Consider the following 26,615-nt stretch of genomic DNA (forward strand, 5'->3'; position numbering starts at 1 on the left):
GCTGATGGTTGAGTCGTCTCGAACCGTGGCCAAGTGTCCGATCGGTTTGCATGTTAACCTTGTTCGGGTAATTAGCAGCTGCTACGAGGTGAATCACGTTGGTTGCGGATGGGGGTGAGATCCTGATTTACCGGAATCTGACTTCAGTTTCAATCAACTCGATCTGCTTAGATTCTTTTATTAATAAGCAACACTGCAATCTTTGTCACGGGCTACTCTTAAATCTGCAATCTATTATTCTAGCGTTAAGTTTACGCTTTGCGTTTTTATTAAGAAATAGAGTGGTAGTAATACGGACACTGGCAGTAATTGGAACATCTACCCTATTTGGTTTTATATACTATGATTTAGTTCAAGACTCAAAGCCACCAGAAACGATGAAATGCTGAATTATTACACTGTTAGTAGCGGCTGGATATATCTCCCATCCTCCCCAAACCGTTCGATTAGCAACTACCATGGACCGTGATCTAAGATCTACGTGCCTGGAGCCAAGCTCGGAGCGGACGCCCAATCTACATAGAGAATCTTCGCGGCGTAGCGAGCAGCATCGTATTTTTTAGAGGCCGACAGCAACGTAGGACCCGGCAGACCAATATATATCACGGCCCATCGGACAGCTAGAAATTATTACAGGCTTAAGAGTTCGTCCGCCTCGGATGAGTAGAATGGCGCCCATGGGGCCCGAAACCTCGTTAATCGCGGCCCACGAAGCCACTTTTGTACCCAACTGAAAGGGAACAGAATGCCACGAGAAAAGAGAACAAAATCGAAAAATTCACGAGTTGAAGAAGAGAGCCGAGAGATATTTATAAAGCGTCAGCGATGAAGCATTGGCTCGAGATAAAAGCTGTCCTCTGTAAAAGCAGTGGCATAACAAAGTGGCAACACTGATATTAAAATGGCCACACGTTTTATCAGCCTATAGAGTAAAGGTAGGTAAAAGTTCGCAATATGTGAATTTCATTGTTTGAGTTATGGCAGTGGCAATCAATTGGCAATCAAGGTAGAGTCACCAGTGTCGAATTGTGTAGCTGTGCTTCGTTTTGTTATCGTACAATGCAGTACTGAATTTCTTAGTTGTGATGTAATATTCTCATTTTTAGGAACCAATATTATTCCTATAAATTGATCAGTAAATATTTTAATTTATATGTCGTCTGAAAGAGCTGAAATTCTTCCATTCAAAAGTGCTAATAGAAGTTTTCATTTCTCCTCATAGATAACAGGATTGATTAAACAATGGAAAAGTAGCTGTGGGGCAAAAGTTCGCACAATGCAGTGGGGCAAGAGTTCGAATGCGAACTTTTGCCCCACACGTCGGGTAAAAGTTCGCATTTGACACTTTTTGGAAATATTTATTTTATATAAGTTGCGACAGGTAAATTTACACGAAGTCTCTGCCTATCGAATAATAAGGGATAGTAGTCATTTCTCACAAAATGATACGTGCTATCAGTGTAATACCAAGGATTTTAGGGAAGTTTAAACTTTAAGCGCGCACTCCTGCCCCACAATGCTCTAGAATTCACGCTCGAACAGTACTAAAATGGTCAATCAAATCCGCGGATGAAGAACGTTAAATTTGGTCCCTCGAGAAACGTGGAGCGAAACGCAGCACGCATCGCTACATAGTATTAAAATCCTGTGATAAGAAACACCCAATGGCCCCAAGCAATTTCTGGTGGCCAGCATCCGCAAAAAAGGATAGAAAAGTGGAGGTGCCGGGGACCCGAGCGGCGACGAGAGAGGCAAAGTTATTCAATAATCGACAGAATGATCCGTAAAAAGGTTGGTGAACCTGGTGAACGCAGCAAAACCTCGAAGGCCGAAGTCTTGGAGCGCGCGTCCCTTAGAGACCGGTCGTTGGTTGCGCATCGCCTTCAGGCGCCACGGAGGGTGACTCTTTTTCTTCCTATCTCTTTTCTTCCCTGCCCCCCTTGACAACCCCCTCTCTCTCCGTCCGCCCTTCTTCATCCAGGTTCCCTCGATCCCCTTCCTTCTCCATCTGGGCATCGGGCCCCGTATACGGGGATCCATTCGCCTCCGATACGCTCACTGAACACCGAGCAAGAAGCTAAACCTGCTCTCCATCGTGCGCTTCTTCCTCCTTTTTTTCCCCCGTCGCCCGGCTCGTTTTCCTCTTTACTTTCCACCCTCCGCCGCCTCCGTTCCCCGCTCCGCTGCTCGACGATGGATCCTTCTCGAGCTTCTTAGGATACGGGCCCATGTAGGAGAGGATTATTTCAGACCTCGCTCTCGTTTTTCTAATGCCAAGTCGTATCTTCTTCCCTGGGGCGAACGTTGCAGGGATTCCTCGAGGATTACCTTTTGGGGGACTTTCTGGTCTTCGAGTATTCTGCTCTTGGGGTTCTTGGTACAGCAACTCTTGCCTGCATTGTCTCAGAAGGCGATTGGAACAGAAATCGAGAAGCCATAATTTCTAATCGCATGCTCCACCGAGAAAACACCGATTTCCGTTTGCGTCGGGGCGCCGACCAACTGACCGAACATGTCCGATCTAACTTTCCACGGTTATGTCATTTCCCGTGCGTGCACGAGATCCCATATCAAAAGACCGACGGACGAGATACGTCGCTCGCCGTATCAGAGCAAAAGATGGTTGCGAAATTCGAAGCAGGTGTAGGTATTTAAAAAGGACAGGCGCGGCTGCACTTTCCGGGGGCATCGTCGGTGTTTACGAAAAACAAGCTGCGATCTCGATTGGAAACTGGCGGCAGGCGGTGGACGTGGAAGAAGGAAAAGGAGGAGTCGAGCACGAGAAGGGAATGAGGTATCGCGGCACGTCGTCCGAGGAGCTAATTTAGTGGCTGGCGCCAGGTACCTCGTCTGCGAGAGCACCCGTTAATCCTGCCGCCGCTTACTTTTATTCCCGTGTCTCTGCCGATCGAGCAACAAAACACTGGCACACCCAGCTCCCTCCTATCGCTCGCAATTCCTACGATCGACAAGCTCGACCCGCTCCCTCCGCGCGCTAGGGAACGCTCTTCCTACCTTCGTCCTCAACCACCCAACGATCCATGCTCGATTGCGACCCCGAAGTGCATCCCCTAGTATTTCAAACCTCGCTCTTCGCGCAATCTTCCCTACCGAGAACAAAAAAAGCTAGAGATTATTTCACGACGAACCGTTAAGGAAGATCGGTAATGGCAAAGCCCCAGCAGAAGTTGCCAGAAAATCTATTTCAAAGCTTGCAAACGTTCGCAGAGCTGAAATTGCTGCTCGCTAATCCTGATCGACGGCCATGGCCAGTAGGAGCCGGTTCGCCGCGAGTCAACGCACCGATCCGTCGATCGCGCCGCGATTATACCTGGCCAGGGAAGGGGTCGTGGAACGCGCGAATCTTCCGTGTTTGCTTTCGATCGGATCCAGGCCACTGATGTCGCACCGGGTTATATTTAGATCCACGGATCGACGGTGGAAAAGCGAAGAATGGCCGAGGGAACGAACCGGGTGGAGCCGCGCATAGCATATGCGTCGCGATCGCGCGGAAACGCGCAGCCCATACGAGAATCGGAACGGTCACCTGGGAATCGGTAATTAGCCAGGCGCCGATTTAATGGAGCGTGGCCGATCTTTAACGGTAGATCCACTGGCCGCTCACTGGGCTGTCCACTTTTCGCGAAGTTAAACGCCAATAATAACATCATTCGATAGCCAACTGTATCTTGGCCTGCGCTGCACACGAGTGAACGTCACCCTGATGTTAAAAGAGTACGGTGGAAATAAGGTGGAGTGTTGACTTCGACGCAGAGGGAATTGTAGGTGTCGAGGGTGGAGCTTGGAGCCTGGGCTGAACGTACTACTTTTATTCAACGAAATTGACGGGTGGTTTTATGGTGAACTGTTACAAGCAACGTGGGGATATAGTTGCGCGTGCATCCTCTGTTAGCCCGATGCGTCTACGCCGTTGGATCGAGTTCGTCGTCTCGAAGCTCCTTTCACGCGTGTATCACTCTCTCGACACTCTTGACACTCTCGTCCGACGCGTTGAATAACGGCGATAAAGGCGAATGCCGCGGGAATATCACGATAATCGCTCGAATGATGGATAATGATCGGGGCGGCTGCCTTTCGCGCCCCTCCCCCCCACCGCCGGCCGACCATTATTCAATTGAATTCAATGCTACGCCGACCATTACGGAATTGACTTCGAGAACTTTCTTTCGGGCGTCCGTCTCGTCGGACAGACGCTACTTCCGTCGACGATCAGCCCCCTACGAGAGACGATCCGCGAGCGGCTTGAAAATTACCACCCTCGATCGTCGGTGCCGTTTCTGCAGGGGCCGCGAACTAACCGTCCGAGGAATTTTACCATTTCTCATGCCTCTCGTATTAGAATTAGAATTATCTGTCTGTTTACTGAGTCACGCAGAAGGCAGAGACGCAAGCGGCACGAGTGTTGCATCTTGTCGAACCAAAGAAGCAGGTGAAACAGGTATTTCCTTTTTTCTCACGGTAATGATAAATTGCGTAGATATTTTAATCGCGTAAAATACCGCAATTTGATATTCAAGGAGACACTTAACACGCACCAATTGCTAGAACGTGCTGTCTGAAAAAAAATGGAGGAAAAAACATCGATCGACCAGCAAGATCGAGGGGAATTAAATATCGAAAAAATGGGTATTTGACGGACGTATGAATCAGTCATCACCCTTTCACGGTGAATCATTTCTCTAACTAGCTAGACTCGTAACGCGATCGATCCTTAATGAAATTATTAAATTCTTGGTCTTTTTCGCGACCGCTAATCTACTTTAGTCGCATGTGCCAGTGCATATTGTAGCACCAGCGATTGACTATTTCCCTTGAATTATGTAACTGACGAGTAGCGTCAGATTTACACTGTTCACTGCAACTGAATATCCCTCGGACTCTGCAGCGTTCCCCGAAGAGCTCCTCGCGAGCGTGAAGACTGCAGGCTTTCAACCTACACCACCGCCCATTCAATCTATCACCTGTTGCCCCACGACTTTCGGCCCACCGCAAATGGTAATAAAGCTCCGGGCAGAGATAAGTTAAAATTACTTACAGAGCCATCAACGTCAAGCAAGCGCAATAGGAGGTGTTAAAAGTCATCTAGAAAGCAAACTGCAGAGGAAGCACATGGAAGAAATTAGCACTTCCTCCGTCTCTGGTACGTACACATTAATTCACGACTTCGCTTTGTTATCTCCTGTCAGGCCCAACGATTTAAATCTCACGCGAAAGACGCAGCTGTGAATTTCCAAATAAATTCTTTCTTAAAACGCTCACAAAGCATTGACACGATCTCCAACTCTCTTACGCTCCTAAACTAACAATCATCCCACACCTAAGCGTACTAAACAGATCTCCATTTAATTAAATCTCGTTCTTCTAATCCGATCCCGCATTAATTCCGCGCCTCCCTCCCAAAAAGAATAGTCCGCGCTGCAAACAGGTGAGGCGAGCGTCTCGTTACCATTTCAAATTCGCGATCGTCCGCGTGCTATTTTTCTTTTTTTTTTTTCGTCCGGTTCGCAGAAGCGGAAGAGAAATATTCCACGCTGATTGCCAGTCCTTGGATGGGACTCCCCGCCGGCAGTAATTGCTCCTCGATATGTATCGCGATACCGATTCGACGAACGGGCGAGCGCGTCGCTCTCGGCTGGCTCGTCAACGGTCTGACGTTCTCGTCGCCGGGCGTGTTAATTCGACGTCGGCGACGCGGGCCCCGTCGTCGTTAATTCCCAGCGGCGTAGTCGCGCCACGTAGCGCATCGGTACAAAAGGAGGGAGGGACAAGAACCATCCACTCGATTCTCCTCTCCCTTTTCTTTTCCCTTCTTTTTCTCTCGTTTTCCTCTCCTTTTCCGGCCGGTGCGCTAGGCCGCGCCGACTGCCGAGACATTCAGATCGTCGAGGAGCGTCCATTGTGCCTGCCACTTCGCACCCTGACTGCTAAACGCGCGGCTTCTTCCTACATCGCGATACACCTAGCGGGGGAATTCTCTCCGCGCGGAATGCGTGAATCCCGACGCAGCTACGGGGCTGGCGGTGGTTTTCGCTCGAAAAAAAAAAACGGACGGGGGGCCGAGCGAGAAGGGTTTTCGTTGGAAACCGTAGGTATTCTTCGATGAATGGAAAGGAAATTCAAAGGGACTTTGATGTATTACAACGTCCCAGTTCAGTGGCTCTGATAACTCTTACGCGGCGATTAGGGAATGATCCGTAGCTTGAGAGATTTGTAAGATAAAGTTCTTCTGAACGATGTTGATTAAGTTATTGCACTGTTTCTGTACTTTTTCTCAGCAGCGAATACGACATTAATTAATCAGAGGCGAAGTAAAGCGAGGATCAATGAGGCGTATAACAATTCCACGAACGAAATAAAGGTCTTTGCTGGGTCAGCCTTGACCAGTTCGACGTGTATCCACGGGCGGAAAGAGAGCACAGATTGCTCCGGGAAAATGGATTCATGGTAACCGATTATAGCAATTTTTCTCGCACCTTCCCGCGCTCCCTGGTGGTATCGCTCTATCAAGCAATGGCCTTTCAACTTGCATCACCCGTTACTGCGCAGTGAGTCAATGCGTTCGGTTGCTCTAAGGCCACTTATACATTTGGATCAATCCCTCGCTAAGCGAAGAAAACTGTTCTAAAACCTGCGTCTTTCAGAATCCCCTTTCCCAACAGGCACATCTCTCCGTCACTCCCTAGTGAAATCTAAATCCACTACCAAATCGATATCCCCCATTCATCACAATTACCATTCCGCAGCTCTCCAACAGGCGGGCGTCTCGAACCCAGCCCCAGGAAAATCCAGCGAATCGCTGGAATCCTTTCCGAGCGACGCGAACACGAGAGAGATAAACCGTCGGGGCAACCGTGATCGTTAACTTCCTGCGCCGTACGACCAGCCTCGGGGATGATGGATCGAGATCGGCTGGGCCAACCTATGGAGCGCTTCGAGACGAAGAAAAAGAAGCAGCGCGCGCTCGGATATCGAATAGAAGGGGGAAATGAAAAAAACGTAGAAACAGGACCGAAATAAAATGATCGGCAGCACGAACCAGTCGAGATCGGATTTACAGTTACAGTGGCGGAGGGATAACGGGAGAGCCGGAGAACGCCAGACCAAATGTGATTCGGTGGGGTGCGGGCAAAAAGGAGTATGAAAAAAAAACAAAAAAAAAAACGTACCGTTCGTTTCGCGGTGATTTATCATCGAACCTATCGATCAAGCCCGCCGCTGCTCGTTGTCGATATTAGCGAATAAGTGATGGCTAACGACGGCGCGGAGCGTCCTGCGCGAAGGATGCAGCCACGCGGAAGCAAGGAGTGCTTCTTACCGGCGCTAAATCGTTTCACCGACGCTAATGATCCAGCCTCTGAGGCTTTCGTGACCGGCGACTCTATTTACTGGACGGAGTTGCGGAAGAACGTCCAGACTGAAGATTTTCAAGAATCTGCAGTCACTGATTACGACGGAGCAAAGCCGAGAGGAAGACAGAATTTATTATCGTGTTTATTTTTATTTTTATGTAAACGAAAATCCAGTGGCACCCGCGCGTAGCGTATCTTTAATCTCAAGCGCTGACAATTCAATTTCGTACCTATACTACTGAACCACCACCCAGCCCGCTGTAAACGGAGAAATTTTTCGCAATATCCCGGCACGAATTTTCATTAAAAATCGAGCACGTGGATCGAAAATAAATGATGGTGAGTCGACAGCCCCAAGAAGCACTCGTCCCAGCCCACATTAATCAACAATATTGCGAGATAAGAGAAACCTCTCTGCCCCGATATCGCCTGGTGAGACATTTTAAGCTACAGATGCTCGGTCGTCCAAAAAGTGGTGTAAATATTAATATTCCTCGTGCGCGATCACCATCAGCTAACAATGTCCGCAAACAAACGTTTCTAAACGATGTTTTCTAACGTTATCTAGCGACGATCGTTTTGGCGTAGGCGCAGGTAAACCGTCTTTGGCCTTTCCTTGGGCCGAAATTAACGCCTGGCTATTTCCGACGGAGATCCTTATTAAGCAGCGTTAAGTTTCCACAGCCTATCGCAAACGCGTTATGCAATTAGTGTGCCTCTTCTAATTGACATCGCTCAAGGTTGAGCGAAAGGGAAACAGCCAGGCCGATTTTTGCTCCGTGCGCCGTCCTTTGATTAAGGGAACACTGAACGATCTTAACGTCGCACCGATGCTGCAATTAGTTGCTTAACGTTGCTCGCTGTCCTGTTGCTTGTTGCATTCGTAAAATCGTGGAAGATCCCCGTGGTTCGTTTCGTTCCTTACTCGGCACAGCCAGTCATTTGCGTTCGCTAGGAGATGTTTAATGCGAGGCGGTACCGTTGCACGAACTAGAGAGAATGGCGTATACCCGTTTCGATATTAATTTTAATGCAAAAAATCGCGTACCGTTTCGGCATTAAACACGGCGCCGTGGATCGAATGCCGTCTCGGTGTTAACAATCTTTCTAGTTAGCATAAATATTCTACTGTCAAACCACACTGGCATTTATGATCAGTAAACACCCTAGAAAGTTCACTATCCTGCTCTAAAATCACTTAATAAAAAGTTACTACAGATTTAACCCTTTGACTACGAAAGGCGTATGTATACGCAAGTCTACCAATATATACGAAAGAAAACCTGAATATTTTTAATTTATTTGCAATTATTTTTTTTAATTAACCACTAAGAATGGTTTCAAATCCCCGGGTACCGTTTTGGTCAGTACCTAGTCAGTGGACAACCAGTCGCAGCGACTGATATGGGAATATCGCGCCGTCTGTATCGATGGTTCGCTCCGAGAGTGCGCCGCAAGTCAAAAGGTTAAACAGAGTAAGGAAACTTTTAAGATACTCTACGGAGGAAAAGTGTGCGAGATCCTTCGATCTACGACGCTCTGGTGATTCATTTTCCCGAGTCGTTAATTTTGCAAATATCAAAACACCGCTGAGGTCATCGATTACATACGTTGGCCTAATGCGCCTCCGTTCTGGACACCTTTTTTCTCTTCCTCGTGCTCCACGTACTGGCGCTGCTCCTGGCACGCGAGATTTCGAGGTTTCGTAACGCGATCTCAATTTCGCAGAAGTCACTAGCGAAATTGACAACGCGTTCGGATCCAATTTACTTCGTAAGAGGCGGCTCATGATCCAACGATTACCTTAAATTTGCCCCCCCGGCCAAACGATCTCGCGTACTTAGGGCGAATTTTGGATTCTTAGCCTTAACGTCGATGTCTGATTGGAACTGATTGATTCAATCTACTTGGACTTCTATTATTTGCGGCGTTGCTCGTTTCTATGCAAGTCTACTTCTGCACGCCGAACGGCGATTTCAATACAATAGGTTTCCTGGGATCGCTTTATGATCGAGGCGTGGGGGAGGTCGATCTTTCTTGGGTCAATCGAATGCGGCGTAAAAAAGTTTGAAAAGCGCGGCAACGTGACGGATTTCATTCATGATCAGAATTCCCCAGGTTCTGGCAGAGTCGCAACAAGGCATCACGCTCGGAATATCGTTGGGATCGATAAGTATCGCGCAAAATCATCCGAACTCTGAGAAGAGCAGGTCTTTGAACACAGTCGACCTGGCTGGCGAATTCCAAGGTATACTATACCTAACACGAATTCCGAGGAAAACTAGTGTAACGAAGAATGAGAAGCGCGATCTAAAATTATTATTAGAAAATGAAACAGGATACTGCAAAGAAGACTCTTAAGTAACTAAAGTGTTTTACACTCGCCGGAACAATAGCTAATTAGATGAGAAAATTACTCTAAAATTACGATAAAATGAATGTAAGTAACATGTAAAATATATTCACGTTATGCAACACGAAGCTCGTACGACTTTAATTACCCTGGAGCTATTGGGCCCTAATGGCCTGATACGGAAGCAATAATTTCTGTTTTGGAGGAAAGAGCCACAAAGGATCGCGACTGATGAGACGAAACAAATAAAACGGAGGATGTATAAATATCGCGACCAGAGTATTTATGAGAAATATCAGAGGCCTTGGGCAACGAATGAATCACTCTTCCCGGTATTTTCGAGAAATGGGTATGAATTAAACATTCTACGCTGAAGCGTGCGTCGACGTTAATCGTTTGCTGCGCCACGAGGATCGTTGTCTCGGGCAACTTCGTCAAAACGTTAAGCCACGCTTCCACGTGTTCGATGTAAACGCGAGAAGTGTCGATCCACGTAACGAGCTACTTATATAACTTAAAAATAAATGCTTTTCCAAAGCGACAGGCGCTAAAGATACATATCGAGTATGTTCTTCCTTGAATATTAAAGACTTGCGTTCAGAGGGACTTGTCTTCGCGATTCTATCGGGACTTAAAACTCTTGTTTTGACTGTTGAAACACTGCTTGGCACCAAAATAACTGCAATTAGGTTCAAAGTCTCCAGTCCACGTTCCAACATAATTTACCGAACACTCTAGAGACAAACTTTCACCTCGACAAATATTATTGGGACTTGCTGCACAGGAAATGCACCATAAAGAACGCAAACACAAAGAGGCGAGGAGCCATGAAGCGCGCGTACTTGACCAGCAATCGCATGGGCGCGAGCTTTCGTCGACAATTTCAATTGTACATTGAACCCAAGGCCGTCCATTTGATATGACCCTAATCGACGCCGACCCTCGAAAGCTAAGGGGGGGCCCTTACGGTATTACAGCCGCCGGCAGCCTCTCCGGAGTGCCGGGGGTGATTATGAGCGCGGCGAAGATTATCCTCGAGGCCTTAGCGTCGCCGAGGCTTCACAATAACTCCAATGGAATAATACCGAGCGGATATCAGGCCTGTCAGGAAACTCCATCGCCCAGAGGAAGCGGAAAAATACCGAACGGCTGATAAGGAGAGATGGTAGGCACACAGCTGTCAAAGGGCCTAAACCAACCAGGGCCGTTTCACCGCACTCATCCGGGCAGATAATGATCGTTTGTCCTCGATCAACGAGCCCAGGTACGCAACTAACCCGAAGACGGTCCCGGAGGACAACAGTACCTTCGGCATAGATCCTGATTTATGTATTACTTCGCTCAGACGCTGGGGCGTTTCTATGAATAACGTAGAGGCCACGGATGTGGGTGATGAATAAAAGGTTGGACTCTACTTTGAATAGGTCCATTCGAAGGCCGTGTGCTGCGGAGCTTGCGAAATCTGCGAGCAAGAAGAAGGATAGGTAAATGTTTGGCGAAATTTTGCCACGTGTCGGGCGCAGCGGGTTCTTTTCAACGAAAGGAATCGAAAGCGACGGAGGGAATGCAAATATTGCGAAGGATTGCAGCTTTGTTGAATGCTCGGCGTGATTATCTCGCGCTGGCGAATTGTACACTCCGGAAACTGTTTAAATATTAACTTTGTCGACGACTCAATACATCCTTCTGATTAACATGTGCCAGGCTTAACAAATAGCTCCGGGGACCTTGTAAACAGTATTCTTCACCCCGCGATGTAAACACTTGATAGAAAGAGGAATACATAAGTTTAAAATTATAGTAGTTGTAAATTATAAGAAATACTATAATACAATTAACCCTGCTTAATAATTCACCCCTCACCCCCGCAGAAACAAACAGAGCCCTACTCTGCTCCCCCAAAATCAACGATGGCGCTCCGAGAATCGGCGCCCCATCGTCGCGGCAGGATCAGCGAGGCGAGCGCCTCCTGGACGGCGGAATCCGCGCCGGTCCCGACCGCGAAATTAAAATGCAACCGTGAGAACGATCGCGTATTAACTACGTCATTGAATCCGCCTGACCCTGAATGCAAACGAGACAGCCAAGTTCGCGGTCGGCTCGGATTTCGTGATCGCGCAAGAGAACGACACCGATTACGACACGACCGTCCCCCGTCAAATGTTAATCGGAAACCCGTGTCGCGGCCGGGCAAACAGCCCCTCCCGTTCGCGAGCCGCTGGCGGAAGAGAGAGACAGGCAGAGCGCGCGCGACGGGGCGCAGCCGCGGGAGGAAGCGAGACGCCGCGACGCGGGACATACGCACATGCGTCGCGCCGCTCGCGCGGGAATTGTAATTCATCGGCGATCGGTGCACGTCAGCTGACGGCGAAGTATGAATGAGCATATCGAGGCCCAATCGTCGGGCGGCAGCGTGTATACACCGCCGTTCATAAATATCGGGACGCGCCTGTTGTATTTTCTGAAAACCTGATATTTGGTATAGATTGTATACTTCTCACTGTTTATAATTTCAAAACCGAATGGAGTAAAGTTTCTTAGATTTTCCAACGATTTTTCACAATTATTCCGCGCAGAGTACTTATGAACGACTGTGTACACTCGCGTCCTGCGCGTGACAGGCATCGAGCATATGATTTTTCCAACCTTCCTCCGCTTGCTTTCTTCAGTCGATCGGGGTTAGTAGGGGCAAGTTTTAGGAATGTTTGTTGGAGAGCTTGAAGGAAGGAAGTTTCAGAGTAACTTTAATGTTGATGGTGATGATGCAAATTAGGTCGAGCGCGATTATTAATATACTTGTCTGACACCTATCAAGTATTAATAATATACTTGTCTCATGGCTGCAGGGACAACTTTCATATCCTAGCAATTTCAGATGTATAGTATAGACTTTGAGCCAGCAAAGTTGGGAAACCGATGGCTGATGAATGGCCAGGCACGTGGAAAGAATTTCGTCTAGCCGAGGAGAGGGGTAGGGCTCTGAAAAGCGAATGGAAAGTGTACGATTCAGGGAAAGGGCAGTATTGTGTTAAGGATGAGTGAAAGGAGCTGGGACTCTAGGAAGGCAGCGGTACCGAGCTGCTCCTTTCATTCGGCGATTCCTCCGAGGGGTTTCAGATTCGAGTTTCATTGGTGTGGATCGTATTTCTTTTATCTCGCAATTTCCCAACGTCCTTACGACCTGGAGTCCTTTCTAATACTCCATTACCGCTTGACGGGTTCCGTACGCATTTATTTAGGCATCTTCTATCGTAACAACAAAATTTTCTCTTGCTCCGTGATTAGGCATAAACAGGCGGACTGTTATATGTATTATTAGTAGTATTGAAAAAGTTTATGTTATGTTATGTTTTTGTTATCTATTATTATCTCATCTTAATTTATCTTTGTTATTTTATTTTATATTATTATTTTATATATATATTTTTTATTTCTTTCTCTTATTTTTATCTTTCTATGTAGTAATGGTAATAATTTTGTATCTCTGTACACTAAAGGGTTTCCCGTTAATAATAATAATAATAATTATGTTAACACAACGCCCCGGCTCGATATTTCTTACACCGCGTTAACTACTACGATTTCGAGTAATAAACTCGGTGCGCAGTGGCTCCATTCTAATCGCAGATCTGAAGACTAGAGAATACACAGCGGATCGACGAGCGAAACGTGAGAGAAATAGGAGGTTCCATTTGAAACGCGACCAGGAACAAGGCGCCCAGGTTCCCTTCTCCCTAAGCATTTCCTCGATCCCGGCGTAGGAGGCACGAACCAACCGCGCGACATAATTCATCGGAACGAGTCGACCATGCAAATCGATTCTTACGACCGGTTTCGCTAAGGTCGTGCACTATGTAACGAGATCATTCCGTAGCTGGCACGACACTTTGTAGCCGCGATACGCATAATAGACTGCTTCCCTCGCGTACACCGCGGAACGTGTGCCTCCGTTACTCTCGATCGCCGTGCGAATCTCCGCGGAATCCCCGCCTTAAGTCCATCTGCTTAGGAATCGTGTCGCGCGGATGAGAGCGCGGCTTCACGCCGCAGAAGCCTCGGTGCACGGACTGTATGCACCTGTCCCGGCGTGCAAATGCACGGACCGGTTCGTAAAGGTCGTACATTATAGCGAGGTCGTTTTCTCCGCGATCGAAGATACCGGGCTCGCTCGAGTCCGCGACGATTGCTCTACGATAACCCGCGAGAGAGGCAGCAGGGCAGGGAGAACTAGCAGGGACGAGTTTCGCGAATTGCGCATTGTACGGTGCTGCTGGCTGCCGCGAAGGATGCAGACAGGTTTCTCTGTTCCACGTGCACGCGGCTGAAAAGCGCGTTGCCAAATCGCGCCGCATGGCTTTTAAATAATGGAGAATTGCTTTGGTAGAGGAATGTGCTAAAATGTTTGGAAATGCTGGGGGATGGATGTTCTGGGAATGGGCCGGTGCTGATTCCACCTGCAGCTGAAGCAGCAAAGGCGATCTCGGAACAGACAACGAGCGTTGCTGAGGATGCCGAGGGTATAATTAACGCCTACGCGAGAGATTAATTGCATCCTTCCCATTAAGATCAATAATTTGATAAATGTAATGTGAACTTAATACCCTGGGGATAGGAGACTGAGAAACAAGGAGTTCCTCGAAACCGTCCGCGTACAATAGACTCTGAATGAGGGTTGAATAGTGTTTCCCAGAAACTATAAGGAAGACGAGAAGCATAGATAAATCCTCCGAACTTGACAACATAAACACTCCCCAAACCATCCCCGTGAAAGTTTCACGAAAATCATCGAACTCGAGCAGAGGGTTGCTCTAAAGGGAGACAGCCAGAGAGAGCAAAGTGAAACCAGTCCAGGGAGCAAGAGTGTCTCTCGAGTTCTCCGTGGAAGGACGAAGATCTCGAAGCGGAGGAGTGAAGCGAAGGTACGACTGGAAGGAAGCCCGAGGAGGGTGGAGGTGGAAAGACGAGGGAGGAGATGGAGAAGATAGCGAAGGGACGCGAAGAGACTCGTCGAGGAGCGAGAGGGGGCCGAGAAAAAGTTGCGGACGTTAAACCGCTCGCTCGTGGGGCCGCAGGGTAAAAAGATAAGAAGGAGGAGAATAGGTAAGGGAGAGGAGGGCCGAGTTGAGATAGGAGACCGTAAGAAAAGAGGACGAGATAGGGACGAACGAAGACAAAGATGAGCTGGTGCAACGTCGGCGATAGGGAGGGGCTCAGGCGAGAGGGATGCAGCACGTGAAGGGGAACGGCGGGGAAGCAGCGAAGAAGGGGGTCGAAGAAAGAAGACGAAGCAGAAGAAGAAGCCGTTGAGCGGGCCCCCCCGCTCTCTCGAGGTCGCACGTACGTCCGTATAATTCTCGTAATACGTGTAATACGGATAATACCTGTAATACCTGTGTAACGCATTACACACCAGCGTAGACCGGCTCCGAACGACCGGTCGCCGCCACCACCTCGTCCTTGCCAGCCCGCGACTTTCTTTCGAAGACGCGGCGAACGAGCCGCACCGCCGATTAGGAGGCCCCCCGAGTCCGATTCCAGGCAGCCGTTTCGATTTTCCCGTCCGCGATCCTCTCCGCGCCGGGCGCCCCACGATTTATGGGGCTCCGTCCGACTAATGGGATCCGCGGAACGACAGCGGTGTCCTTGGTGACGCGCACCAGCAGGATTCAGGACGATAGGGAGGCCGGGGCTGCTCCACCGTCGAACCTTGCGCCGAGCGAACTGTGCCAATGACGCCACTCCAACTGACCATGAACGTTTCGAGGTAGTAAAGTTGGTAGAGTTAACGCGAATGGGGATAGACAGCGAAGTATGCTTTCTCTGTGCAATTTGGTACTCGGAGCAGGCAGAGAAATCGTGTCTGGAAGTGAACGGAACTGTTGTTTAACAGGGGTAGTTTGGCGCAGAAGGTGGCCCCTTCTGATCCGTCCACTGCAACAGGTTGCATAAGCGTCGCGGTCCTGAGAGAAGCAGGGAAAACTGACGGTGGTGCAAGCTACAGGTTGTACCCCGTTCTCGGTGGAATCGGAGTCATTGAACGACTCGAAGGCTACACCTGCCTCGAATGAGAAGCAAAAAAGTCCCCCGGGCTTCCCGAGTGATGGGACTGATACCGTATCGATACATATCGGTACCGTTCAACAAATTTCGATCTGGTATTGATACATATCAATAATCAACGGTATCAAAAGGAATCGATACTTCTTTGATACTTACATATACGAATGTGTCGATACCCGTTTGACGCCTACGCGAAAATATCGATACCTGTTTCATACCTACGCGTAATTCATTTAGTATCGACTGAAGAAGACTCGGTATCGATAATTCATACCAAGTACCTAAAAACCGTTAACGCGACAAAACTAAAATTAATAGTATAGTATACACTTTTAATTCCACCCCTCACTTTTCACTTCTATTCTATTTTCTATGTATTTCTATTTTCATTTTCGTTCTCATTTTCATTTTCTTTTTCATTTTCATTCTCATTTTCATTCTCATCTTCATTTCCATTTTCATTGTACGTTTTTCGTTTCTCATTACTCATTCTTCACCTCTATTTTTTTTTCATTTTTTCCTTGCTATATAATGGGTTCTAACCCGTTTATGATTAATAAATAAATGCACTGATCACGACCGATTTCTGCCCGAACTGAAGAAAGGGGCATCCTTTGCTGGAGCCAAGATTTTTCACCCCTCGATACGCTGCGATGTATGAATTATGATATCGTTGGCAGGGTACGAAACACGGCCCCACTGTTCACTTATCGCCCGACGAAACCCGCGCTGTCGCGGGAAAAGTGGAGGGCCGGGGAATGGAGGAAGGAAGAGGAGAATCCCTGCGGATTCCTCCGCTTCGGACCACTTCGCCAGAGGCTACGAGTTTCTCGAGCTATTTTCAGCTGACGTCCCTCCTTCTTTTCTCCCCCGGGCGAGTAGTCTACCATATTTCTTTGGTACCAGCAACGAGCAGCCGGCAGGAGCGAGAGACCGACGGCTCCAGCAACAGCGACACCATCCGCAACAGGAAAGCGACGCTGGTGTGAGACCGATACACGCTGCAACTCGCCAGAGGAGAGGAGACGGAGAGGAGTTGCCGTTCAGGTTTTGCTACAGGGGATCGTTAAGATAATCGCTGCTATCCTCATCCTAACTTAGCCTTAGCCGATGTATCTTCCACTCGGCTCTCAACCCCCTTCGCGCCTCCACCCTCGCTCCACCCTGTCCTCTTTCCCCTCCACGGCTGTCCGCCCTTTTTTATTTACCAGGCCCTGTGTTTCCTTCGTCGTTCCCTGCCCCATCGCCGTCGCCTCGATACACGATCTCGCCGTAGGAGAACCGATGTTCTAATCCTTGCAGGAGAGCTCCGACCATTCCCGAGAAATGGCCACAGAGGCTGCGGAATCGTTAGTTTCTAGAGCTCCAGCTGGACCTGCTTTATCTCCAGTTTTCCAAGCGAACTGGCCATTCCGGTCGAACCGGGATCGTTGAAGAGGTATATTGAAACAGCGAGATGGAAGGCAGGAGCGCGCTCCGAGCGGCGAGATAAGCGGCGGGCAATATAAGAGACGCGTCTTCATTTTACCCGCGTGCTCTCTCGATTGTAACGCTGGATGAGATATGGACAAAGAGAGCCGCGGCTGGCAATTTACGATTTATATCGCCTGCGTCTCTGCTGATCGGCGATACAAAAGGAAAGGGGGCGGAAGAAGGGGGGCCAGGAGAGATGTCATGACGAGCACACTGAATGCCTCTCGCGAGAGGAATCTTTACGACACTCGCGCAATTTTTACCGGCTCCTTTCTTCGTCCCGCGGCTGAGCGACCACGGTGCGCGTGACTCCTGCGTGTAGTGTTAAAAATAAATGAAAGAAACGCTCGATAAGGATCTCGCGATGCCGCTACACCCACCCGGCGCGCCTCTGGAACTGCGCTGCCGCGGCCGAGGATCGTACGAAAGGATTAAAATTAATCACGTATCGCGGTTGCTCGCGCGGCGCGAGGGGTCATTCGTGCCTTCCCACTGCGGAGACCGCGAAAAGAAGGGAAAAATGAAATAAAGGAGAAGAGAAAGACGACGATGAGCCGGCGTTAAACGAAAGAACAATTACATCGCCGGGAGAGGATAAGAGGAGACAGACCTTGGGCTCCTTGCGAGATAATGATAATGTTACACGATCCGCGCCATAATGTCGTGTAATGCCCGCGACACGACGCGCATTGCACGAACGCGACACGGCCATTTGCGCGGTCGCTTCTAAAACTGGGAGCCGCGAGGAGGAATATCAGCCGACTGCTGGGATCCTCCTCCCTTTCCCGTTCTCTTCTTGGCCGATACGGAATTGGAGCGGCTCCGTCCGATGGTAATTGCCCTGTCGCGGGAAAGGACGGCCCGGCGACGAAACCTGGCAACGAGCAGAGGAAGCCAGAGAAAAGGGAGGCAGGTAGCCGCTGTCAGGATGTGCCCGGAGAGGCCTGTCATTTTCGCTGCACTCGTCACCGCCGTTTCGTAATTACATTCGCGCTCGAGCTGATGGAAAAACGGCCATCGAGAAGGGAAACGAGCTAGCGGAGCCCTCGCTGGTCAACTTCTATTCCCATTCGTTCACGACTTTGTCGACGCTTTTAATGGTCATTTATAGCGACGTGGCGATGAGTGCCAATTGGTACTATCCGATCAAGTGTTTCTGCTTTGTCAAACGTCTTCAAACTCCCCAGCAAACGAAGCAGTGGAGGCTCCTGAGAGACGAGGGTAGCAGCTCCCAAGTCAACATCATCCAGCGCCGTTAATCCCTCAATTAATTACCGAAACGACCGCGTTCCTTGTAGCCTGCCACCGTCTGCAACCCTGTTGCACCTCGAGCACCTCCTGCTGGACGATCGCCGGCCAGAACCGGATCGTGTTTGGGATAAAATTAGAAGTCAAGAAGAGCCAAGGACGGGCATGGCTGCCTAAATAAATCTTCTGTTCGCCCTTTCTCCCTGGGCCCTGCCACCTTCGCGCGAATCGCTTCTACTCCCACCCTCGTCCTCCTCCTAAGTAGTGAATTTGATACTTCGAAGTATCTCCAGTCAATTGAAACAGGTGAAGCATTCTCTTCACCAAATTGATAACCAATCGGAGGATGAAAGTCGCGATGAAGCTCGATATATTCACCCTTCGGAGATCTTGGAAATCGATTTTTTTTATCTCATTTTTCGAATGTTCAACTTTTTAAGAATACGTGATATCTTGTATCTCGTATCTCGAAAAGTTACGATCCGATTGAATTGATACTTTTTTTATTTTGAAGAATACACTTCTACGCAGTGGAGAAAACTGACATTTTAAAAGTTTCGAAAAACTGTATTTTTCAAAGGCGTTGAACGGACGAAAAACACAGGGGAAAGTGATTTCAACATTCAAGTGTCGTTATTTTGTCCAAAAATGACACTTTGTGTAATTTTTAAACTTACGTCCACTAGGGAACATCATGCCCTTTAATGATCTGGCATGAAATTCATATTTCAGACTAACGCTTTAGGTGCTACAAGTCCCACCGGTTTGGATGAATCTTTTGCCATCTCCACTTCAACGAATCCCCAGTGCCATTTGCAATGATTAATTACAGAAAAAAATATGTTTCTATAGTTCAAGATATCCTTAATGCAAACGTCCCATTAAATTATCTGTGGTAGTTTTCCTTTAATTAATTCCCGAAGATCACCTATTTGCATAGGCTTCGGACCAGATCATCCCCTTAAGATAAAGCTGACAATGTTTCAAGCACACGCTGTACTATTTCCAGTCACGTTATTGATCTGCTAGCAATTTCTTTGCACTTACGAGCACATTTCGTTCGAATTGCTTCCTACCTGTTGGAGGGAAGAGAAGGGTTAAGAAGACGTCCGAAGACACGCTTCCATGTATTCCAGTGCACGATAGTATAAAGTGCGGTATGGTTACGTAACTACTAATTTTAAAGAGCACACATTTTTTCTTCCATATTCATCCTCGATCATTCCGAATGTCGGCACACTCGCGATTTTTCACAGTCGAGTACCTACGCCAAGGACGTCGCAGAAGCGCACTTAAAACTGGGGACATCGTTAGGCGGAATGCAAAAAAATCAGGCACGTGGAGTATTCAGTTAGTTGGAAATTCTTGGGAAATTATAGGTTCGTTGGTTCACGGAGGGCCGTAAAGTTAAGCGGAATAACAAGGGCTTTAGGTACCTTCGATTCCTGCGGGAGACTCGCAAGTTTCCTACGCGCGTACATCTTTGTTCTTTTATGATCGACACACTGTTGCAAGGTATACAATTTTTCTTCGTAATCCGATCGATTTTATGACTTCCATTCAGGAGTGAATCATGCTCGTTATATTCAACAGATGCAAGGTTTACGGTCAGCGAGCAGAATGGAATGTTTGTTCTTTCTTGAAATAATTAACGAGCAACGACTGTTCAATTTTCAGTAATTGCACCGCTGAAAAAAAAGTCTAGCGTTCCTGGTTGCTCTGGAAGGATAGGTACAGCGTTTTCCGTCGCAATCAATTACTCCATTTTCTCCCTCCAGTTGCTCGAGCACCGTGCAAATCGCAAGATTTCTTACTGTTAGTAGATTTCCATTCGCGTGATTCTCTTTGAACTTCGACTCGAGCTTAAGCAAAATCGCGACAACGCAGAAAATAAATTGTTACCTGTGCAGGTATCTAGAGCTCGGCTCGTCCGTGCGTTGCATAACGGTTGAAAGAAACGCACGAGGATATTTTTAAGGCTGCTCGAGCCTGTGATTCACGTTCCCTGTTATCATCAGGAAGCCAAGAAGAGCACGAACGACCAAGCAAAGGACGCGCGTTCGTCCAAATACGATAATTCGTAATTTCGGCGTACGAACCGTGAATCTGAGATTCGGCGCGCGACCGGAATCCCAAACGGCCCTCCGCTTGTACATTCGGATACCCAGAGCATGAAGCGCGCGGTCGATGTAGTATCGATAACTGGGAGTACGTCGTTCGACTTTAAAAGTACAAGGAACAATCGCCAGGAATTCGTATCCCGCGAGCAGCATTGCTTCGGTTTATCTCCGTCGAGATAAGGAATAAGGTTAATTGCTGTATTCTTGATTTCTCAATCAAGATGGAATTGTTCGTATGCCCGCGAATGAATCAGTCATCGTCCTTCGCGTCCAGTTCGAAGGAAGGATATCTTCTACACAGAAGAATATCGCCCGGTATTCTAATAAAATTAAAGAACGCGCACGCGTGTCGCTCCGAATATCAATTACCATCATCGCGGCTAGACAGAGTATAAAGAAAGAGAAGTATCTATCTTGAACCGCTGAATGGAAGAGATCATAATTATGATGGTATCATTTTATGAGCCACGTAGCCTAGAAACTCGCTTCGTATTCTTCCACAGCGCAACTTACGCTTGGAAGAATAACTGAAAGCGTACTGAAGACGACGAGGAATAGAACGTCAATAGAGTAGTTGAAAAAGAACGTCCCTTCGCAAGCCAAGGTTGCTAGGAAGATTCCTAGGGACCACGATCTCTGCATAAACTAATTGCTAACTGGTTACGTAGTTCTGTGACACTTGGAATTAATATTAGTTTCGTCAGACACCCGTTAAGATGAAATTCTATTAGCTCTGCGGGCACATCCGTTGGACGGATCCTTGAGCGAAGAAGTTCGCAGGGGAATAGGGGACAGGGAAGTCCTGCAGTCGAAGGAATAGCTGACAGGAAGATTGCAGTGTCGGCGGCCCCTAGGAAAATGAGAAATCCGCGGTTTCCACGCTCCGGAATCGTGGTCTATTTTAAGGCCCCGCGATCTCTAGAATTACCTGAGCGTCCCAGGTGCTTCTCGGCGCATGTAAAAACCTTGATTTTTCGCCAGGAGCAACATAGACGAGGATCGAGCTCCTAACGGTACGTAACGGTTAGGAATCGCCGGTTGTAAAGTAGTCGTTTCCTCGGCAGCTGCCACGGGGATCCAGGAAGAGCGTGGATATGAACGACGGCACCGAACGATACCACCGAGAAGACGGCGCGTAATAACGTTCGTCATTACGCCTTTTCCTGCAGGCGCTGTACTATTCCTGGCGAACGGAGCCGCAGGGGCCCGCAGGACCAGTAATCGAATTCCTAGCCCGATCCTCGCCAGAGGCCTCCTTCGCGACCAACAGGATCGCGCATTTTCAGCACGGTGTATAACATACACCAAATGGTCCAAATAATCGATTTTTCGAATAAAGAATTTGTAGAAGCTGCGATATCAAAGGAAGGTCAATTCTATGGCTCCAGAATGAACGATTTTCTGTATATTAAAAAAAAAAATTGAATGAAACTTGCCACGAATATTTCTCACATCAATATCTAGTCCTTATCATACGCATTTTTTTTTTAATAGCCAGAGTTTGGTTTTAGTCGTTAAAAGACTGATGAAATGTGCCTGAGAGATTGCGTTAAGGTTCAATATCTCGTATTTTTGGTAATAATGGAAATTTTAAAAATAGCGTATTATAAAGACTACACTGCGTTCCATATAAGAGTGTACCAACGCCTCTACCGATTTGCGACCGATTTGCGCAGCTCCCACGGATCTGACACACGCGATTGGTCGTAGCACTTTCCCTGCCGGTTTATTACCAATCAACAGTGTATCCCTGCGCGAAACGAGTATGCTCTAATGTGGAACGCAGTGTTGTAGTTTCTGTTACATGCTTTAAGGGACATTTTTCTTTTTTTTGAATAACACCCAGAGGAGATATTTCTTGCACCGCAAACTCGTTACGTGACGACCCTGCTTTGTTCAACAGAAGCTACACGACGAACAAGACGAATTACCATTTTTTTTTTAAATATTCTTTAAATCATAAAATTTCTTACAAGTAAATAAAATCGTAAAGTCCCCTCGTTTCACGGTCCTAGGTGTATGTAACCCCTTAACGATTCTCCGAGAGCTGATCGATTCGTGTGCACGTGGGATCTTCATCGAAATTTGTTAATTGGTACCTACGTTGAAACAGGGATCAGTGATTTTCACTGGTATATACCTGGAATAGTTTCCGGGGGGACAGATGGTCCCAGTTGCGATTAGATTCATAATGGATGAGTTGATGGTGTTTATGGGATCTTTGAACCATTCACTAGCCGCACCGAATGTATTTTCTCAGTAATTAGAAGCTACTTGTTTTCGATAGTTAAGCAGAAGCCACGCATGGGCTAACTTGCACTGTAACTTAATTACGATTACCGTTCGCTGAACATTCAGACTGTAGATTCTATCGAAACGTTAATGAAATTAGGTGATACTACAAGTTTCTGCTACCACTACTTCAATTCTTTCTCACTGATACTCTGACCAGGTAGATACTATCATCCTCGTAACATTAATTAGAAACTTGTCGACTCTCATCCAACATCAGAAACCGACACTTAATTATTATCCCCAAGAAACGAAGCTCATGATTGATTTCGTTGGAATGAATGCTTATCAGGATAATCAACGTACTTAATAACGCGGCGACCGACGATCGCCTTATTAGCATCGCCGCAGACAATATCGTAAAATGGAGATTTATGGAAATTCATCGGACGATGCACAGAAGGAAATTGGATTTCACTGAAAACACGAAATGGCAAGCGAAGTCTGCGTCAACTTTATCATTCATCTAAATCTTACGCAACTCTTGGATCGTATCGATAATTACGTCTGGAAAGTGTCATCGAGCTTCGAAGCTGACGGGTAGCATACCCCGCGATAAATATTGCAATTATACTGTTGGATGCAGAAGTCAGTTTCGAGAAAAGTTAGATATTTTTTATACATAGTGAAGTTGTTGAAAACTGTCTATAATATTTCAAAATTTGATATATCTCCTTTCTAGTTTCATTATTGCAATCGGAATTACGTAATAAATTAATCAGTAAAATTAATTTTAACTATAGCCATCTCAGGCACTCCTTGCATAAAACGGAGAAATATATTATCCTTTATTATTCATTTAATATTTGCATAATATTTGAAAAAATATAGTCACAAAAATAGTCATAGATCATGTCATGTTCAGGTCGATGTATGTTTGGCTTACAACAGAACATCCCGAACCCGGAAATTCAAAAAATTCTGAACCTTTGTGAATATGTAGGGAATTTCCTCCTGATTACAACGCAATTTTGGTTTGCTGCCCAAATTCACTCTAATGGGGTGTAATTGACCTCTGAAAAATCGGTTATTTTCCAATTTTGTGTGATAACTCGGGAACTGTAAAATATTTTTTTTACCAAATGATAGATCTAATTAAAATAAGTAACTTTTGTCTTGAAACTTTTTTTCTATCTCTCACAGTTCGCGAGTTATAACACAAAATCGGAAAATAGCTGAATTTTCAGGGGTTAATTTCACCCCCTTCGAGTGAGTTTGGGCAGCAAACAAAAATTTCGTTGTAATCAGGAGGAAATCCCCTACATATTGACATAGTTTCAGAATTTTTTGAATTTTCAGGTTCGGGATCTTCCCTTGTTAGATACCTACCAGTTAGGGTCAGTTAGCCAACATCGATTCACAAGATCTACCATAACTCTGTCAATTTTAAACATGCAGCAATGAAATTTAGAGGGCATACGTAGAAAAGAATGTGGAATCTAATTATGCGTTTTATGGAAAAAGAGCCTGAGTGTCCAGAGGCCGCTCTTGCGCCCAACAGTACAATTTATGAATGCGAACTGTTTGATTACAGACACTTGGCTTCTCGCAGCCTCTCGCGTACCGTGGATAAGCGAAAATCGTAGAAGGCCCTGGAAGAATGTCGTCTACGCGAGGTATCGACGACCTCGCGTCGTCTGCCGACGACCTTCGCCCTGAAGAGAACCGGTCCCAGCGTCGAGATGCGTCGCGTCGCCGCGCTTGGCCAGCATTGTCCCGCGGATCTTCGCGGATCGGATCGATTCGCGATAGAAAATCGCGAGGCTCGTGGTTGGCCGGCTCCGTCCTCGTTCGCGCCAGATGCGTCTCGCACGCATCCACCGTTTACATAATGCCGCGGTTTACACGTACGCGCAGTCGTACGCCCGACACGCGCTCGATACGAAGATGTAAAAGGCGAGAGATGACTCACGATCGGGATCGAACATCATCGAGACAATTTCCATTGACGTTGCACTAGATACGTACAGCTGAGCAATTAAAAGATTGGCCAATTATAGAATTCCTCTGGTAAGTTACTGTAGTAGGTACGAACCGACCGTGTCAATAAAAGATACTTTCAAATAAACTCTGGCCGTAACTGTTTTATCCTAATCACCGACTCCCAATGAAACTCTAAGGTAGTAAAGATAAGGACCAGGAAGCGCTGTCTCGTGTCTGGTGCCTGAGGCGAAATGTTTGGATTTCGTAGTCCGAGTCCGGGATTCTCGGCCGACGCGGACTACGTCGTCGATTTCCTAGAAATGCTTCTTCCCTTCGGCTGATTACTAGGGAAGGTCTTAGTTCGATGTCCTGGGTAGGGGTTACACTGGATCGCGCCAGTAAAATCGAATTTAATTTAACGAACTCAGCTCCACCCACGCGGAGCCTATGTCGTCTCTAGTCCTGAGACCCTCAGCAGTCGTCTTTTAACTCATGACCAGCCAACCTCTGAACTGCCGACCAACATATCCGCGATTACCTTAGTGCTCTTGGAGTTTTATTGCTAATAGTTCCCATCGCCATTTATTTGCTGCTGGGAAGCGTGACCTGACTACAATAGTGTCAGACGCGCGACTACTTTCGTTAATTGCTTCACGAGGTATGGTCGAAGCAAGTACCAAGGGAGAGGTGAGTCTTTCTACTAGGGCTGTAGCGAATATTCGAATAATCTAAGTTTTCGAATACTGATTCGAACACGGTGTTTGTTCCTATATTGTCTGTGCAAATTACTGTACTGCACGTACTTGTTGTAATGGGCTTGTCCCGCAAAATAAATAAATATATTATTAATACTCGAATCCTAACCCAGACCTACTCCTTATTATTCGATTACTCCTGATTATTCGAATATTAGAAGAAATTTTTCGTCTTCGAAATTATTCAAATTATTCGAATATTCGAAGAAATTATTGATATTCGAAATCATTCGAATAATTACAGCTCTTCTTTCTACTTACGCGAGGGTTTCACGACTAATCTAGAGCAGTTCGAGTCCCATATCCTTACCAAATAATTACGCTAAGAAACTGATATAGCGTATACTCACTGCACAGTGCTGCGATAATTAATCTCCAGTCTCGGATCAAAAAAACCTTTTCTATATTCGCGATCGCGACTTCGTCGGGGTTATTCTGTTCGTTGCGCAACGGCGACTTTTTATTCCGCGTAGCCTTTATACGAAGAATTTTATTATCATTGACGCGACCCGTTAACCCCAAAGGGGCGGTCGATTTAAGCAGGAAGATTTTGTTGCGACTGGAGGTACACGTACGTGTCTTTCTCTCATTCACCGGCAAGGATGCTCATCCTCTCAATGAGCGCAAACGAATCGTCTCGCGCGTGCCCGACATACTAAACCGCCCGAAACACGGGACTTTCGCGCCAGGCTTGCTTGCACGACGGAAGTACGCGCAGAATTTGTAACAGACCTTAACTAATTCTAATTTAGCGGCGGTGGCGTCAGGTTCGCGGAGAAGGATACATTGCCTGTCGACGAACAGCATTTTTTACCGTCCGCCTGCGCGTCCAGCGTCTTCAATTGCTTGTAATCGCGGCGCCGACGATCAGTTTCCTTATTTACGAGATATTAGCTGAAAATTCTACGTCCACTGAACATTTACTTGTTCCGTTTCCACGCGCCTAGCTTTCCTCTACTCAACGAGCGTCTCTGATCGAGATTGCTAAAAATGAACCCAAACACTTGTAGCTCGTGTTTGG

At 47.1% G+C, this 26,615-nt stretch overlaps 1 protein-coding gene and 1 long non-coding RNA gene across 5 annotated transcripts in view; one reads left to right on the plus strand and one right to left on the minus strand.

Moving 5' to 3' along the window:
* Positions 1–26,615, minus strand: part of S6kl (ribosomal protein S6 kinase like) — a 58,112-nt gene that overhangs the window by 17,711 nt on the left and 13,786 nt on the right. The window lies entirely within an intron of this gene.
* On the plus strand, positions 5,914–8,589 carry LOC143372325 (uncharacterized). Its single transcript, XR_013086277.1, has 2 exons — positions 5,914–6,106; positions 6,297–8,589. It is a non-coding gene; the product is annotated as an uncharacterized LOC143372325 (long non-coding RNA).

This window comes from Andrena cerasifolii, chromosome 8 (assembly GCF_050908995.1).
Source record: "Andrena cerasifolii isolate SP2316 chromosome 8, iyAndCera1_principal, whole genome shotgun sequence".
Taxonomy (NCBI): Eukaryota; Metazoa; Arthropoda; class Insecta; order Hymenoptera; family Andrenidae; genus Andrena; species Andrena cerasifolii.